This window comes from Eschscholzia californica, unplaced genomic scaffold (assembly GCF_041429995.1).
Source record: "Eschscholzia californica isolate CP2 unplaced genomic scaffold, dmEscCali1.0.p SCAF_1, whole genome shotgun sequence".
Lineage (NCBI taxonomy): Eukaryota > Viridiplantae > Streptophyta > Magnoliopsida > Ranunculales > Papaveraceae > Eschscholzia > Eschscholzia californica.
Genome location: NW_028238198.1, coordinates 57,684,056 through 57,689,696, shown reverse-complemented (window position 1 = coordinate 57,689,696; position 5,641 = coordinate 57,684,056). Strand labels below are relative to the sequence as shown.

Sequence of the window (5,641 nt, the reverse complement as noted above, 5' to 3'; positions counted from 1 at the left end):
GACTGACTTGCCAGTGGGTTGGAGCCTTGGAGGTACTACATTACTTGAGGTGTGACTGATAAACCAACATCCACTAGCATTTAAAAATCCTCGGCTTAACCTTGGTAAGAAGAGGACGCTTGCAATCTCTTTTTATTAAAATTCTAGCTGACTCAGAAAATCCCACGAAATAGAAAACTCGGAGGCCCCACTATTTTAAGAATATACATCCCAGGCATGATAATATTTAACAAAATAGAACTTGAGAAGCTAGCTGGATTCGACATAATAGAAGAGATATCATGCAAAAAATGTTCAAGAAACAAAATATTCAACTAGTGCACTCTTATACAAAGAGTCAGGTATAGTAATGCAACACACGGACTTCCTTTACAGTTCTAATTTCCGAACTGGCCTCGAGACAAAATAATCTCCAGTTTTAGTTTCCGAATTTTTGATGGAAGCCTTATACAGAAGGATTGGTACTAATTTGGGATGACGAATGACCAAGTACCAACATCCTCAAGCTGTCAAGCATATATATTTCTGTTTCTATTTCTATAAAATAAGATAAATGGACATAAAAAATCTCATGAAATAGAAAACAAAGAACCTGAAGGAAGACTTCTTTGCTCTTATCGAGATTCTTTCGTACTAATTCAGCATCGTTCAATATACTTCTTTTCTAAGGACATCAAGCCTCCGGAAACTTTGTTCCAAACTAAAACTATGGGTTTCCTCTTATATGGACCCCCAAATAAAAAAATATATGGCGGTGACCATTCTTCATCCTCCCAGATGTTACTCTTTTGTCATTTCTACTGCTATTTTGCAAATGGATATACCACTAACAACATAATTGAAGCAACGTAATCTAGCTAAGATGCATCTCAATCTGTTGGGTTAAGAGTCCAAGCAACTATAGGTTCTTCGGCTGGTTTTGGCATGTGGTATAGGTGAACATAGACAAGGGACAAGCCCAGATGCTTTTGTAAAATGAAGAAATTGTACATAAATTCCCAGTCAAGTCTCCTAAATCTTTTTAAGTGCAAAATGAATTTGCATAGTCCTGTTTAAGTGGTAAAAGACGACTTAAAGCAGCCGAGCTCAACAAGTTCTAATCAATACTACAACTTACGTAACCATTAGTAGGCAGTTGAGCTTATAGTGACTGCAACTCACTATAGACCCGAAAAAATGGATTAAAGCAGGCTTAACATGTTCCTGTTAACAAAAGAAAGCAAATAACAAAAATGGACTTAGTCAAAATTCTCTAATTAATTTGTAATGCAGGACGAAAATCCTAAAGAAAATCAAGCAAGCCATAAAATTTCTTCGACATTAAAAGACAAACACAAGGCCAAAATATAACAGAAGAGACCTTAACCAATGAGCTTGTGCTTGTTTGGAAGGATCAGCTGCAGATGATTGAAATTTGTTGTTCACAGTGAACTTATTTACGAACACCTCGGTGTAAAGAAGCAAATACAACAATGCAACATAGAGTCAATAATTGAACTATTCATGGTTGCATTAGATAACTTCCTGTTACTTTAGTCTTCTTTCTACGAACCAGACTTACTAGGTGAAGAAATGATTTACACAAAATATAAAATCAATGCACATACAATTTTGTGACGAAAGGAGGTTTTCCAACCCCTTGTTATTAAATGTCTGACGGATCCAGTAAATTTCTTAATATAGAAAATCCACTGCCAACTTATTTTGTGAGAAGTGATGTATTATCATGGATAACATCCACCAAGCATATGGTTTTAACTTGTACTGAGAGAAACGAGCAACAAATATTATATATAATGAGATTATGGAACTAGGAAGAAAATTCAGAGAGATAGAAAACATGCCCAAAGATTACCTGCACACTTGAACATCGATGTGAAGCCTTTCAAGCCTTCCTCTCTTCTTCCCTCTCAAGCCAATCAATAACCATAAAAGTAGACAGATATCTTTATTGTAATATGAAGTCCTTCAAGAAACATCACCAAAACTACCTAAGTATATCACTGCAATTCCCGGGAAGAATCACCTAGAGGTTAACTAGAAATTGCTCCCCAAACGCTAGCTTTACGGAAGTGTTGGCCAGAAAGCAGACCCAAAAGTGTCACCATAAGTACACCAAAAATTCTTGCTGGTGCACCAAAGGCGACAGTGCCCCAAAAGCTCTACATAAAGTGCAAAAAAGTCAGAATGCACCTGAGGCATCTTGGGAAGTTCACAACAGATCACAAATGCTAGCGACCCAAGTAGGAGAGCTTCTCTCCTCCTTGCTTTCGTGATGCGCAGACTTACAAGCTGCAAAGTGACCTCGATGTATCTGATCCCCAAGATGGACTAACTGACACTGAGAGAAAAGTGAAACAAGACTAGCTTTATATTATAGGGGACATCCAGGATACTTCTCAACTCATATCGGAGCAAGGTAATTCTTGTCCTACTGAGAATCATACCACACAGAATTGTCACTTCGTCCCACCACATCCGTCTTTGGGAGTTGGGACGATATAGTCACAGATTTTCTATTCTGAGTGAGTGAAAGATTAATACTAGTTCGAGAGGGCTCGGTAGTCTTGAGAATGGTTTGGGTAGGGGGTTTTCTTCATGAATTAAGAAGATGGATAAAAGTATCCCCAGAATAACGTTTCAAAAGTGCACCTAAAAGTATCGCCCTAATATACATCTAAAAGTGTATCCAAAAGCATCAAAGAAATTGCTTCGAAGTGTTGTATTGATAGTGCATCAAAAGCGTGTCGGGAGTTCTCTGCAAGCTCCTGATTAAACAACTTTACGAAATTAACCATTGGTAGCAAAGATGAAGAGAGGAAGTGACAGATATCCTTTATTCCTTTGTACCAAGTAAAGGAACTTACAGAGAGCTAAAATGCCCGAAACTTACCTTCACACTTGAACATCAACATGAAGCAGCTATCCGGCGTAACTCTTATCTTTTATTTAGAAATTCACAATCCCAAAAAACAGGTAGTGGCTTCTCGTAGCTTAAAAATTATGCTTATATTGCCTAAACGCTAAAACCAGTTGACTGGACATGATGTATAGAGTCGTAAATAATAAAACATAGAGTTGATTCATAAGCTAACCAATTAGTCCTTCATAACTAAACGGTTTCACCTCTTTCTTATCATCTTCAAGATGCTTCTCCAACGCAACTACCAAAAAAACAAGAAATCTCATTGTATAAATTGAGCATATTACTAACTATTAACTAATCTATTATTTGGTAAGATTTCCAGCATGGTATTATGACCCCCAATGGTTTTGCTTTTGGTGGTCAACATAAATAAAATTCGACATGAAATGTCTATTTTTATTATTTCAGTGCCAATGACTGTTCAGTTCCACATGTTTCAGCTGAAATTTAAGTACCTACGGAAAATGTTTATATTTCATGGGTAACCACTATTTCACTATTTATATTTCGTGATCACAACATTTATAATAAAAAGGCGCCACAGGAAAATGGTGATACCTGTGGCACTACATTGTTGACAGGAAGGCGGGGCAATAAGGTGAAACTCATATTTTTTGATGTAGACAAAGAAAAAAGAAACTAGTAGTTGTTAGTTTATGAGAATAAAGTCGCATTATACTAGTGATACTATTTAACAAGAGAACTACAGGTACAACAAACTGTTTTATAGCCTTCATCTTTTCTTCATTAGTTCATTGTTTTGTTGGCTTAAGAAGATGAAGTTCCCCAACTGTCGCCTAAATAACAGAAGAACCAGTCAATTACTAGAGTTCTTTCATGAAGTTAACCAGTCTATGTTTTTTGCCTTCCTAATTTAACACCTTTTCGAATGGTGATACTAAGTTTAGGAATTGGCTAACCTATTTTTGGTGTCGCCTCAAGGCCCTCAACAACCATCCAACATCCTGTCACGCAAAGACAAGCACCTGTCTTTTATTGTCAAGTGCAAACTGAAGTGCATATCCCTCTTTATGCGGTTAAGGGATGAAGCCTTTTATACCCCATCACATTCTCTAACATAAGATAGAATTGCTCTTTTGAAAACCAGCTTCAGGAAGAACTGGAGTTACTGACTACTTTCAGAAGGCACGACTACGAAAACCTGGATGAGCTATGTGTCTTTGGCGTCTTTCTTATTTATAGAAGACACATTTGGCGGTAATATCGTGTTATTATTCTAAAGGGACGACTATAGATAATTAAACTATGTCTTTCATGGTAAGAAATATATAATGCCAAGTGCTTCCAGTATAAGGAGCCAAGTCTTGTAATGCAAAACAGAAACGTACTTTACCAGAAAGAGCTGGCTATAATTGACCTATACACAGTTTTAGTACCTAAATATCCATACCCATTTGGGTTTGTTTATTCTTCTATTTGGATCATACTGGCTTGTCAGTTAAATAGTTTATTGGTTCTACTTTCCGAACTTATGATGCAAGCCTATGATTATACGAGGGTTGACCAACTACCCCTGGCTTAGGTACCATAAGATAGAAATCTAAAGAACAGCCCATGGTTCACTAAATACTGACAATATCTAATGATTGATGGATAACCAACATCCCAGGTGTATGTATCCTAAAACTCAGGAACGTGCTCCCCTTGTGACAACAAACACTATCAATATTATTTAACTAGATATTAGTGTATTATTTGACTAGGACAAAACTCGAGAAATACCAAATATGTCAAAAACTTACCTGTACATTGGAACAGCAATATTAAGCCTCAACCTTCTAGCCGTCCTCTATTCCTCCCTCTTTGATCTCAACAATCAATCCTGCCATGTAAATACTACAAAAGCGGGTTTTCGTTGTGATACGTTAATGTTAGATGAACTCTTAAATTTTCTTAAAGAGTAACTAATAAGTTAGGTCATTAAGAAAATCCAACAATGAGAACTGAAAGTCAAAACAAATCTCAGTAGTTACATCTTTGCAACGAAAATCAACAAAAAATTGTCCAAACCATGCCCCCTCAATTCTTTCGTTCAAGCAGTTAACCATGAATAACTGCAAGTAGACTATTAGGCCTCTAGTAAAAAAAGATTCAGTAATAGCGCTGGCTACCAAATTAAGTGAACTTTTAACGGCCTAGCTATGGGCGCTACACAGGGAACTACAAGTCAATTTGAAACCATTGAAGCAGACTTATCAGCCACACAGCGAACTACAAGTCAATTTGAAACCATTAAAGCAGACTTATCAGCCTAAGTACTCATCATCTATAAAAGACCATCAAAGACTTATGGTACCAACAGCCTTGTACCATGTGCACTTTCTAAGAGACAAATGGTCAGCAGCCCCAAAAAGACTACGACATAGTTTTGGGACACGACAAAGATAATGACGAGCATTCAAGAAAGTTGAGAAATAGAGTTACTCAAGCATCTTCCCAAACAATTCGGGAATCTTCTTCTACAAAGTAAATGAAATTATGGAAGTTGAAATCCTGCGTTCCAAAATTCAACAAGAAATAAGATGGTGAATTCAAGAAAGGAACTTCTTACGTTTTCAAGAATCTGTTTTTTGGTTATCTCTTGCCATCAAAACAGGATTCAACTTGATCACCACTACGAGTAACCCATTTACATTCGAAGGTTCGACTTAATTTTAAGAACAATAAATTACAAAGCAGTTAGATGTGAAATCT

The 5,641-nt window shown here is 36.7% G+C and overlaps 1 long non-coding RNA gene across 1 annotated transcript; it reads right to left on the bottom strand.

The window, feature by feature from the left end:
* Positions 1 to 265: 265 nt before the first annotated feature.
* Positions 266 to 2,960, bottom strand: LOC147567799 (uncharacterized). Its single transcript, XR_015230870.1, has 2 exons — positions 1,361 to 2,960; positions 266 to 1,203 (listed from the first exon to the last, which is right to left on the bottom strand). It is a non-coding gene; the product is annotated as an uncharacterized LOC147567799 (long non-coding RNA).
* Positions 2,961 to 5,641: the final 2,681 nt, after the last annotated feature.